This window comes from Lissotriton vulgaris, chromosome 1_1, assembly GCF_964263255.1.
Source record: "Lissotriton vulgaris chromosome 1_1, aLisVul1.2, whole genome shotgun sequence".
NCBI lineage: Eukaryota > Metazoa > Chordata > Amphibia > Caudata > Salamandridae > Lissotriton > Lissotriton vulgaris.
This window is the reverse complement of record NC_141685.1, coordinates 1,966,735,606-1,966,749,591: the sequence shown is the minus strand read 5'-3', so window position 1 is coordinate 1,966,749,591 and position 13,986 is coordinate 1,966,735,606.

The following is a 13,986-nucleotide window of genomic DNA, read 5'->3' as shown; positions in this document are numbered from 1 at the left end:
CAATTTGCTGTTTTTTTGTAAGTATTCATTTTTTTTTTATATAATTTTTTTCTTTTGCGCTCTGGGTGCGCGCTCCGGGAAGCTTTCAGCTAAGCTCTCCGGAAAGCTTTCCGGTGAGCTCACCTGAAAGCGCACCCAAAGCACTACTGTCGTTCGTGAAAAAAAATATGAATGAAAAGTTAATAATAATGCAAAACATTTCGTACCATACAAATTAAATCAGTTTTTTTTTATAAGGAAAATCATTATGCATTTCTGTAAAAGTTTGATGATGTCACTTCGGCGCGCAACGTAAGTGCCCTCGGAAGCGCCTACGTTTGCGCCGCGTAAAAGCACCCAGAAGCGCCTACGATCGCGCCACGTTTGCGCCCCGGAAGCGCCTACGATCGCGCTGCGTAAACGCACCCGGAAGTGCTCCGGAGCGCGCAGCGTAAACGCGTCGGGTCATGTGACCCTAAAATAACACTTTTCATTGGTTGCTAACAGTTTTTTTTACAAAAAATGAAATCCCCACCCATTCCCTTCACTTCTTCTTTCACTTTTGTGACTGAAAGACCTGTTTTTTGCTCCTGGATCTTTCTTGATTTACCATGGCTGCCAGAGAATCCAGCAGTGAGGATGAACCTGATTTCATCAATGAAGAGCCTCCTACCCCAAAGGTGAAGGAACATTTTATATGGAAATTTTTTAAGATTCCAGCTGACCAGAAGAAAGTGAATGCTCCAAAAGTGGAGTGCAGGATCTGCAAACAGGTCCTGTCACGGGGTGACCCCAAAAAGAAATACTCATTTGGGAACTTCACGATGATCCGGCATGTCGAGAGGAGGCACCCCCAGAATTTTGCCCGGGAAAGTGTCAGGGCTCTGGCACAAGAGGTTCCCAGTGATAGGGCCTCTACATCAACCGGAGGAGCAACTTCTTCTGGGAGAGGGCAATCGCAGGAGCAGGTGCCAAACATTCAACCTGCTTTTAACCATGGTGTCCTCAGATGCAGATACTGCAATCAACTGCTTACCTTTGGAGAACAAAGTGTCCAGCTCATGGTTCGAGCATTAGAAAACCATCGCTGCCCTTTCCACCCCTAATTTTTTTTGTTCTTTTTGCTCCTGTTGAGCAGTTTCCATTCCCTGTTTTTGTTCCTGTTTTGAAAAAAGAAGAAAACCAAAAGTTCTTTTCAGAACTACCTCCAATTCTCATCAAAGAGCTATATTCTTAAAAAAATGAAGAGTAAGTGAAATATAGTGCATTGATAATTGAAAAGAGAATGCGTAAGAAAGAACAGAAAGGTATGAGAGGAAAAAAGAAGTGAAGTAGGAGGACTGAAAGAAGGTGAGTGTTAGAAAAGAAAGTTATGAGAAGAAGAGTGAATATGGGGAATGTTGATATTCAAAGAAAATGTTGAAAAGGAGGGGTGTGGAAGGGTAAGAAAAGATGCATTGCTGGAGTTGAAGGTAGAAGGCCTCATTTATGAAGCCATGCGTCACTTTAACGCCACCAAAGCATCACTTTTTGTGACACAACATTCCAATAAAAAATGCACCTTATTTATTCATATTTACAAAGTGGTGTTTCTTGGTAAATACATCACTTTGTAAACCCCTGTGCCACATTATTCCTACGTCAGGTGTAATGTATGCAAAAGGGACGTATTGACGCAAGAAAGGGTCGTAGAGGTGACACAGTGAATAAACTGGAGGCCTCATTTCTGAAAAGTGACGCATCGCTACGTGAAAACAGCGATGCGTCACTTTTCTGGACGCACTCCTTATGACATTCCAGATATGTCATATTTAATTTATGACTAATCAATTCGCAAGGAGTTACAGATATGTCAGTATTTCTGACGTATCTGTAAACACAAAAGTAACGCATTGCTGGAGTGCGTCACAAAAGTGACGCAACTCCAGTAATGTGTCCTTTCACATGGAAAAAGCACCATGTGAAAGGTCTGCTGTGAAGCAGGCGCAAGATTTTGACGCAACAGCATCCTAAAAGTGACGCAGTGAAATCTCAAAGATTTCACTGCGTCGCTATTACAAAGCTTTTTGCGGTAAATACGTCACTTTGTAAACCCCTGTGCCACATTATTCCTATGTCAGGTGTAATGTATGCAAAAGGGACGTATTGACGCAAGAAAGGGTCGTAGAGGTGACACAGTGAATAAACTGGAGGCCTCATTTCTGAAAATTGACGCATCGCTACGTGAAAACAGCGATGCGTCACTTTTCTGGGCGCACTCCTTATGACATTCCAGATATGTCATATTTAATTTATGACTAATCAATTCGCAAGGAGTTTCAGATATGTCAGTATTTCTGACGTATCTGTAAACACAAAAGTAACGCATTGCTGGAGTGCGTCACAAAAGTGACGCAACTCCAGTAATGTGTCCTTTCACATGGAAAAAGCACCATGTGAAAGGTCTGCTGTGAAGCAGACGCAAGATTTTGACGCAACAGCATCCTAAAAGTGACGCAGTGAAATCTCAAAGATTTCACTGCGTCGCTATTACAAAGCTTTTTGCGGGGGAACACCCCCTCTGCATGCATTATACCTGACGCAGATATAATGTGGCGCAGGATTTTAAAAAGTGACCCATCTACCTAGATGCGTCACTTTTTAAATATAGCGCAACGAGGCGCATTTTTTTACACCACTGGTGCGATGCGTCACTTTTCTGTGCGCACTCCTTATGACATTCCAGATATGTCATATTTAATGTATGAGGAATCATGTCGCAAGGAGTTACAGATATGTCAGTATTTCTGACGTATCTGTAAACACAAAAGTAACGCATTGCTGGAGTGCGTCACAAAAGTGACGCAACTCCAGTAATGTGTCCTTTCACATGGAAAAAGCACCATGTGAAAGGTCTGCTGTGAAGCAGGCGCAAGATTTTGACGCAACAGCATCCTAAAAGTGACGCAGTGAAATCTCAAAGATTTCACTGCGTCGCTATTACAAAGCTTTTTGCGGGGGAACACCCCCTCTGCATGCATTATACCTGACGCAGATATAATGTGGCGCAGGATTTTAAAAAGTGACCCATCTACCTAGATGCGTCACTTTTTAAATATAGCGCAACGAGGCACATTTTTTTACACCACTGGTGCGATGCGTCACTTTTCTGTGCGCACTCCTTATGACATTCCAGATATGTCATATTTAATGTATGACATATCTGGAAGGCATTCCCCCGCAAAAAGCTTGGTAATAACGACGTACTGAAATCTATGAGATTTCACTGCGTCACTTTTAGGATGCTGTTGCGTCAAAATTTTGCGCCTGCCTCGCGTCACTTTTATGTTTACAGATATGTCAGAAATACTGACGTATCTGTAACTCCTTGCAACATGATTCGTCATACATTAAATATAACACATCTGGAATGTCATAAGGAGTGCGCACAGAAAAGTGACGCATCGCACCAGCAGTGTAAAAAAATGTGCCTCGTTGCGCTATATTTAAAAAGTGACGCATCTAGATAGATGCGTCACTTTTTAAATATAGCGTAACAAGGCGCATTTTTTTACACCGCTGGTGCGTCACAAAAAGTGACGCACAGGCGGCGCAAAACTGGCAGCGCAAGGCCTTCATAAATATGGTCTTGGATTTTCCCCGTGCTTCGCTCCCCGGTGCGCGTACCAGGCGCTTCCCCCGCGCAAATCGAAAAAAAAAAAATAATTTAATGCCCAGCAGGACCCTATTTTAGCCCCCACATCAAACCTAGGGGGGCAGAGGGGGTCTACTCTTCCCCCTTATGGTCATTTGCCCCTTTTTTTTTCAAACCCCTTGTGTCTCGATTTTACCGAGACACAAGATGGCGGCCGCTCCAGACTGTTTAGAATGTTTACAGACACCCAAGAGCCAATCAGCTTTCTGCGCGCAAGTCGCGTGTTTCGCCTGGAGCGCTCTCCGGTGCGCGCACCGGAGAGCGCCTATAGATATATATATTTTTTGGAACCTAAATTACTCAAAATCCACTGGAGCACATATCTTGAGACATAGCAAAGGCACATCGGGCTACCAGTCCCTACAATTTTGCCAAGTTTGGTGTATATCCATTCAGCCGTTCGAGCTAAAAGTGAAATCGACCGCCCTATGGAAATTAACATGGGGAAAACGCGTTTTGGGACCCCCTTTTTATCTCGGCCCCCGCTTGACGTATCCCCCCCAAACTTTCAGGCAAGAACCGGAGCTCGACGAGGCCATTTTCAGGAAATTGTCAGGCAGATTCGTCAACCGGTGCCAAAGGTATTCCAAATAGAATTTTGAGATTTAACATTGAAAAAAATCCTAACTATAATTACCTACTGGTAACCGCCAGTAGGTAATATATATATATATATATATATACATGTATATATCCGGTTACCACTAAAGGGTGCTTCCTTGCACCAAAATGAGAGACAGACAACTTGCTTTTTGCCGATACAGCCAGCCTCAATAGCATTTATTTTCTAATTTCAAAAGTGCAACTCAAACTATGTATATATATATATATATATATATATATATATATATATATATATATATATATATATATATATATATATATATATATATATATATATATATATATTACCTACTGGCGGTCGCCAGTAGGTATATATAGTTAGGATTTTTTCTCTATGGGATTTTTGAAAATTCTATGTCTAATAACTTTGGCGTTTGTGGACGGAATTGGCTGAAATATTCAGAAAAATGGAACATTTTGTTTCTGAGCAGCCCCTGAGAATTTGGGGGGGGTTTCATCAAGGGGGGGCCGAGAAAAAAGGGGGGTCCCAAAATGCATTTTTCCCATGTTAATTTCCATAGGGCGGTTGGCCTCACTTTTAGCTCGAACGGCTGAATGGATTTGCACGAAACTTGGCAAAATTGTAGGGACTGTTAGCCTGATGTGCCTTTGCTAGGTCTCAATATATGTGCTCCAGTGGATTTTGAGTAATTTAGGTTCAAAAAAATATATATATCTGGGCGGAGCCTAACCACACATCTGATCTGATTGGCTGTCAGCACTTCATCCAAGAAGTGTTGGCAGCCATCTTGGGACCAATATACATGATAGCACCTCATTAAAAAGCATTGTAGTTAATAGAGGGTTTTAGGACTTTAGTTACATTATCAATCATTTGTTGATGGTACCATACTCGTTTTAGGAATTGTGGTGGGTTCTAAGGTGATTTTACCATGTGAAAAAACCTTCTGCTGTGATATCATGAATATTGTTTGAAAGAAAACTAATATCTCATGATTTTCCCACAGTGGTTTGGAAGGGGATCTATAAGCTAAACTGAAAGCATATTTTCTGTAAATTCACATTATCTTTCTCAGTCATGTGAAAATGAAGTCTGACATTCTCAGTAAAACATGTACATCCAACAAGGACAGAGACTGTCAGTTGATTCCTTTGTGTTCTACTGCAGCCTCCTAGAGTGTTCTAAAGAACTTCTCAAATCCTTTTCTATTTCATTAAAACATTCTGACATGCAGTCTCCCAAAATGGCCACCAGAGACAAAAGAGCCCAAATGTAGCCCAAATATCACCCAGATGTAGCCCAAGTATAGCCCAATGACAGAATGTCCCAGAGTGTTCTAAAGAACAACTAGAGCGCTAACAGTCCTACTTATTACAAAGGTATGGCACACCTGAAGCCATCTTGATTGGAATAAAGTGGTAACTCTTAAAACATTTAATTTAAAAAGAAACAACATGAGGGGGTATATTTTGCCATAGAAAGTATGATTAGTGCTGCAGAATGAAAAATTAGGGCACATTTTGAGTGACTTCTCAAATCCTTTTCTATTTCATTAAAAAATTCTGACATGCAGTCTCCCAAAATGGCCACCAGAGACAAAAGAGCCCAAATGTAGCCCAAATATCACCCAGATGTAGCCCAAGTATAGCCCAATGACAGAATGTCCCAGAGTGTTCTAAAGAACAACTAGAGCGCTAACAGTCCTACTTATTACAAAGGTATGGCACACCTGAAGCCATCTTGATTGGAATAAAGTGGTAACTCTTAAAACATTTAATTTAAAAAGGAACAAAATGAGGGGGTATATTTTGCCATATGAATTATGATTAGTGCTGCAGAAAGAAAAATTAGGGCACATTTTGAGTGACTTCTCAAACCCTCTTCAATTTCATTAAAAAATTCTGACATAGTCTCGCAAGATGGCCACCAGAGACAAAAGAGCCTAAATGTAGCCCAAATATCACCCAGATGTACCCCAAGTATAGCCCAATGACAGAATGTCCCAGAGTGTTCTAAAGAACAACTAGAGCGCTAACAGTCTTACTTATGACAAAAGTATGGCACACCAGAAGCCATCTTGATTGGAATGAAGTGGTAAGTCTGAAAACACTCAATTTAAAAAGGAACAACATGAGGGGGTTAATTTTGCCATAGAAAGTATGATTAGTGCTTCAGAAAGAAAAATTAGGGATCATTTTGAGTGACTTCTCAAATCCTCTTCTATTTCATTAAAAAAATTCTGACATGCAGACTGAAACATGCACTTTGAATACCAGCAGCAGACGGCCCTGGTGAGCAATAGCTTTACTACAGTGATCTAATGTGCAACTAGAGTGCTAACATTCAGAATTTATGGCAAATGTGTGACACATCTGAATGCCTTCTTGATGGAACCAAAGTAAACAAGCATTGAAAATGCAATAGATCTCGCCCTCATTTAAGTTAAAGCCATTCTGTTTGTAATGAGGTGGCTTTTTAGCTTTGCTTTTATTAGTGTTTTTTCAACTTTCATGTAAATAACGCACCGTTTTCACCAAATCGACTTTGCCCAAGCACACCCTTCCCTTCGGCCAACAAATCCCAAAAATTCGGCACACCTGCCGATCCACTCTCCCTACAGCTCACCCAAGCCCCGTCCCTCTAGCGCAACTGGAACACCCCAAATTCACCTTCTCCATGCGCACCAAAAACTCCCATTGAATAACATGACAATTTGCTACTCCGCACAAAAATTGCTCTTTAAAGCACTTCCACTGCTCCGATCTGCTTCAAACTTGGCTGCACACTAGTTCCAGCGATTCCCTAACATCTCACCAAAAATCAGCCCAATCCATCCACTGGAACGGGGACGAATTTCAACCCGAATACGCGCCCCCCGCAAACACAAAAAAAACCCAAAAACCGCCAAAATCCCTCAAAACCTTGCCAACACCAATACGCACGAAACTGAACCGGCCCCTCAGCCCTAGGCTCCGGGAACCCTACTTAATTGACCCAAAAGCCCTAAAAAAGCAACATAATACACACGAAAACGCCCTAACAACCCTAAAATGCATATAAGTATATGTATGCATGCATTTATGTTTGTATTTATATGTAGATATACAGATGATATATGTTTATATATGTATGTATATATATATATTCACTGAAAAAACCATAGGCTATAGACCATATATAGTTAGGAATTAGCATTTACAAAACCTTGAAAATTCACTGAAAAAAACGTAGGTTATAGACCATATATAGTTAGGAATTAGCATTTACAAAACCTTGAAAATTCACTGAAAAAACCATAGGTTATAGACCATATATAGTTAGGAATTCGCATTTACAAAACCTTATTTTACTCACACAAAACCATTGAAATTCCATATATAGTTAGTTGCACTAACTATATATCGCGCACCCGCAATCCACTGCTGATGATGTCACATATTACATCATTCATGACATGGTCAGTGACATCACTGATGACATCACTGATGACATCTCAAATGACATCACTGATGACATCACTGATGACAACATCCAGTGACTGTATGTTTCTGTAAAGTTAAAATATGTCTTACATATTGAAGAATGAGTGGATGTATAAGTGTCTGGATGAAGGATTTAGTAGGTGCATGACTGACTGTATGAGTGAGTGATTAAATGTGTCTCACTGAGTGCATGGGTTAGTGACTAAACTGTCTTAATTTGTGCATCATTATGTCTGTTGTTCTGTAAACTGTTGCATGTGTTGATCAGTAGCTATATGAGTAACTATATGGGTTATTGATTGGTTGCCCAAGTATTTGTATGGGATACTGAGTGTGTGTGTGGGTGGCTGGGAGGTGTATGACTCTGTGCATAGATGTGTGAGCAGTTGATTCACTAGATGTATGGTTTCAAAAGTGCATGTGGAAACAGCTGTATGGGCGGTTGACTGTGTGCATGAGTGTATTGGTGAGTGAATGGATATCTCAGTGCTACATGTCAAAGTAAGTACATATGTAAAACACAGTACATGTGAGAGTTGACATATATAAATAACTGTGCATAAGAGCCAGTGAATGTGTGAGTGGCTGTATGGATCATTGTGAACTTGTATCAGGGATTGTATAAGAGAGTTAATATGTGTTAGTATATGTTTGAATAAGTAAAGTTTGTATAACTGTATAGTTGAGGAAATGGAGGTGTGATTGATTCTTTGATTGACTGACTAGGTGTGTGAGTAACTCCATGGATGAGTGACAGTCTTTGAGTGTCTGTTTACACTGATTGTATCTAAGGTTATATTAGAGTCTGAAGAGGTTCATCGTATTATCACATGAATGATATCATCAGTGATGTGATCAGTAATGTCAAATGAGTTGTCATCAGTGATGTCATCAGTGATGTCATTTGAGATGTCATCAGTGATGTCATTTGAGATGTCATCAGTGATGTCATCAGTGATGTCACTGACCATGTCATGAATGATGTAATATGTGATGTTAGACCTGTCTGCTTCTGGGAAGACTCTAACCACCATGATTTATTTTTTTTGTCCCCCTTAGCCTCCCAGAGTTTCTATTTTTATTTTTACATATGTCCATCAGGAGTTTTTTAATGCTGTCAGGAGGCTAGGTGCTCCTTGGCGATGACGCCATTTTTCCCTCATAACCTGTGAGGCCTAGTCAGCCCCCTTGAAAATCTAGGGATCTCCAGAGACCTAAAATGGTGTCCACCAACTGCCATAACGGACACCACTGGAGGACAGGACCATAGGTTAACATTAGGGAACTTTCTAGAATACCCTAGAGAATTCTGCAGGTCTCAGGCCACCCTATATAAGGCCAGTGACCAGCAGCCATTTTGTGCTGACCCCAGAGTAGAGGAGTGAGGCAGTGGTGAGAGGAGGTGGACACACTGAGAGCAGCTAGTTTGTCACTGAGGCTGACAGTTACTTCAGAGGATTGTTCCCCCTTCAGCCCTTGACCGATCCCTCTACCAAGACACCAATTATTGACCAATGAATCGAGCTACGTGAGGAGGAAGACCCTTCAAAGTCTTGCCCCCGCTGATCCCTAGCGGAACGCCTGACTAGGAGACTTAATTTCCCTGAGTAAGACGTCCACCTACCAGCACTGAGTAGTAGAGTGGATTCCATCCAGGTGTGGACTCTGTGGTGCTCCTGAGGCTTGGCGTAGGAGGTAGGCGGCAGCAGAGCCTGTTGGGACCCTGACGATAGAGCGCCCCGCTCTGTGCAGCGTTTTTCCTGGAGTCCAGTGAGGGGAGGATCAGTGGCCAAAAGTGTGGTGACAGTGCGGCGCCAAGCGGGAACACTGGTCCCTCGCACCCGCGCTGCCTTGATCAGTCTTTGTGAGGCGAGGTGAGCCGGCCCTGAGGAGACGCTTCCAGCGCCGGGTCCGCGCATGCCCTGTGAGCGGCGGAGGTCCCCGGAAGGAGGGGCAACAAGGCGAGCAGGCCCGAAGCAGTGCGTCGCTGAGGAGGCGGAGCCGGCGTGGGACGCTTCCGCGCATGACCGGAGGAGCAGCGCGATTGTCGGTGTGACGGAGGAGGCGCCGGAAGGCTTCCTGGAGCGCCGTGTCAGCAACACCGATTCCCCCCACGCTCGAGCGCCGGCTGAAGGAGCCAGTGCGAGCGAAGGAGAAAGTAGGCTCAGGCGTGTGCTCCGGTTTGCCTTTCCGCTTGTGTGTAAAGAAAACACGAGCAGGGAAGGGTGAGCGGGGCCCCCAGTTGATTCACTTCCAGACGCCCCAACAAAGCGCCGGTTCGGCAGAACAGAGGCACAGACGCCGGCAAACGCCCAGAGGCAACAGTAACGCGTGGGGACTGGGACATCATCGTCCCCACGCTAAAGTAAGGAGTGGGGAAGAGGGGCTCCTAAAGAATCTTATATCTGGGAACTGCTAATAAGAATCCTAACCTGTGAATAGAGGAGATAATAGTTCATTGTGGAGCTCAGGGCTCATCTGAACGGGGAGTTAGCTTGTTACCCCAGAGTAATTATAGCCTTGATTACCAGGGTAGTGATACTAGGGCCTTGAAAATTACTACTGAAGCAGGCCAATAATCTTGAATAGCACTGTGAAACTGTTAGGAAATGTACCTGCCAGTTAGGTGATGCAAGTGTGTAACCCTGCATAGTAAAAGAACTAATAGGTTTCTTCTAATTTCAAAAGAGTGTCACTTCCTCATTACTGAACTTTGATCAAATGAATGTGTTTTACTGCCTTTTTCCACAGCTGGAGGAGTGAAAACTATTTTCCCTAGTAAAAGTGTAATGTTTATTCCTAAAATCAATTGATGTGATAACCTGTATGATCTCAAATCCAAAGAGCCATATTATTTTTATAAAAGGTAACGGTATTTTTGCAAACAAAGGTGTTGTGTCTTTATTTTAGTGGTTCATCAATGTGTTACTGTGGGTAAGCCTTGTAAGTACTTAGCCAACGCCGGGAGTTAGCTGTAGACCACTACTGTGCCAAGCTACCATATGTAGGCTTGGGTAATCTAGGTCCAACATAATTGGTGTTTCAGCGGTGGGATAGCGGATCTGTACTTACACTTACTTATTAGTAACGCAGTGACAACCACGAGACCCCACCTGGAGTTTTCTCCCTGCGGCCCTCCTAATTTACATTTTTGGTTTTTCTAAATTGACTTCTGGCGGTGGGTGGAGGTTGACCTCAGGTCACTCTGTGGATTTCTCCTGTGTAGCATTTTATACTTCAAACAAGAATGGAGAGAAATGTGGAAGAGCTAGACAATTATACTGTGCCTCAATTGAAAGAATGGTGTCAGCAGCAGGGGGTGTTTTTCAAGAAAGGCGCCAGGAAAGTGGAGCTGCTGACCAGTATTCGGGCATGGGTAGAGGCTCATTCCGGGGAGGAGGTAGATCCTGAAGAGAGTGACAAGGACACTGTCCTGGAGACCACAACACTGTACCAGGCGGGAGGGGAGAACCTTGTAACGGGTCCTAGAACACCTTCTAGAGTGGGCAGTAGTGTGTCAGAGAGGGGCCTGACCGACGCCGAGTTAGAAGACAGGAGGGAGGAGAGGAGGATGAGAATAGAACTAGCCAGGATGGACATGGTGAGGGAGGAAAAGAGGTTGGAGCATGAGCGGACCATCAAGGAGATGGATTTGCAAGCCCTAAACTTACGTACCCCCAAACCAGAGAATGGTGGCAGCGATAACCAAACCAACACCCGAGAACCTAGACCGTACCTACCAAAAGACATTATGGCTTGTTATGTACCCAGCGACGACATTGCTAAATGGTTAGCCGCCTACGAGGTCTCGCTGAGGGCCCATGGGATTCTGGAAGTCCACTGGGGAGGTGGGTTATACAAATACATGCCCCCCACTGGCAGGGATACCTTGTTGGCCCTTGACACGAGTGAACAGACCTATTATCCGGCTATGAAATCAGCGCGGCTCAAGAAGTTTGGGTTGACCCCTGAGAAATATAGACAAAAGTTTCGGGGCAGCTACAAGCTGAGCACGCAAAACTGGGTAGATTTCTTGGACTACTCCAGGAAGGCCCTGGAGGGTTGGGTAAGAGGCAGCGAAGTAGGGGACTATGAGGGACTATATGACCTCATACTCAAGGAACACCTACTCGAGAAGTGTCTTCCCGAGCTAAGACAGCATCTGGTGGACAGCAAGCTGACCAGCCCCAGGAAGCTTGCCGAGGAGGCGGACATCTGGGTTAGTACCCGGGTGTCGACTAAGGGGACTGGAGGGAATTCCCAGAAGCCAGGACAGGGCAGCCCCCAGAAGAAAGAGGGAGGGGAAACTAAGAGGGAGTTCTCAAAAGGGCCACAAAATACTTCGCAAGGAAGGGGCAGAGGATTCATCCCTAAGAGTAACCCCCCTCGCAACCCTACCCCTGGCCAAAGCCAGCAGCCAAGGGTTGTTCATTGTTTTGAGTGTGGTGGTGTGGGACACTATAAAGGAGATGTGAGATGCCCAAAAAGACCACCCCTCCCACTGGAGGAAAAGCCCCGGGAATCACTAGTGTAGTGCTCGGGGAGGAGATGCCTTTGGTTAATGGAGGGGAGCGGGCGGGTGTCACCTTAGTGTCCCTGGGAGATAAGGAGATGGTTCCCAAGACCCAGCTGCCCTCCAATACTATTAAGTATGAGCAGTGGGTCACCATCAATGGCCGGAGAGGGGAGGCTCTGAGAGACACAGGAGCCAGCATGACTATGGTAAGGAGTCAGCTGGTGTCTCCAGAGCAGGTCATCCCAGATGTACTCCATCCCGCCGTAATGGCTGACGGCAGATTGGGCCACTACCCTGTGGCTGAGGTTCCCTATGAGTGGGGAGGGGTTGCAGGTCCACTTCGAGTTGCCGTAAGCCCTGCCGTGCCTGTTGACTGCCTGTTAGGGAATGATATGGAGCACAATGCTTGGAGGAGGGTGGAGTACCAGACTCACTCTGAGATGCTGGGACCTCCTGATTGGACTTGTGTCAGCACAAGGTCAGCAACTGCCCGAAGGGAAAAGTTGCTTACGCTGGAGCCTGGAACAATGGCCCAGCCGGCTGCCAGAGAGGAGAAGGACAAGAGGCCGGAGGACCCTGCCTCGACATCTCCGCCTCGTGAGACAGCTGGACCACCTGCGGAGGTGGATCTGGAGTCCACAGGGGAGAATGTTGCTTCCTTGGAGAACCTACCCATCCCTACAGAATGGCATGTGGAGGGAGGTCCTTCCAGGGAAGAATTCTGTGCAGCTCAGAAAGAGTGTCCTACTCTCGAGGGGCTGCGGCAACAGGCCAACGCCCAGGCAGCAGGAAACATTGAAGGGAGCTACCGGATTTACTGGGAGGATGGACTCCTCTACAGTGAGCCCAAGGCACCTGGCCACGGTTCAGCCAGAGCCTTGGTGGTCCCTCAATGCTTTAGAGCCTTTCTACTGGAATTGGCTCATGAGATACCATTGGCAGGACATCTAGGACAGGACAAGACCTTTGCCCGGCTTGTCCACCACTTCTATTGGCCTCGAATGAAAGTGGCGTCTGACACATACTGTCGGACGTGTGTGTCCTGCCAAGCTAGTGGGAAAACAGGGGTGAAGCTTAAAGCTCCCCTGGAACCACTACCTGTCGTTAGCACCCCCTTTGAGAGGGTGGGCATCGACATCGTTGGGCCATTGGATCCCCCAACTTCAGCTGGCCACCGGTTCATACTGGTTTTGGTGGATCATGCCACACGGTACCCAGAGGCCATACCTCTGAGGACCATCACTGCACCTGTGGTGGCAAGGGCCCTGATGGGGATCTTTACCCGAGTGGGTTTCCCCAAGGAGGTTGTGTCCGACAGGGGGACTAATTTCCTTTCAGCGTACATGCGGGCTATGTGGAAGGAGTGTGGAGTTACCTATCGGTTTACCACTCCTTATCACCCACAAACCAATGGTCTTGTGGAAAGGTTTAACAAAACCTTGAAAGGTATGATCAGGAGTCTACCTGAGAGCCTGCGGAGGAAATGGGACATCCTCCTACCCTGTCTCTTGTTTTCTTACAGGGAAGTGCCACAAAAGGGAGTGGGCTTCAGCCCCTTCGAACTTTTGTACGGGCACCCTGTACGGGGACCTCTCAGCCTGGTGAAGGATGGATGGGAACGGACTCCCAGAAAACTTCCCCAGGACGTGGTGAGCTACATGCTGGCCTTCCGGAGCCAAATGGCTAAGTTGTGGAAGCAAGCTTCAGACAACTTGGAGGCCAGCCAAGC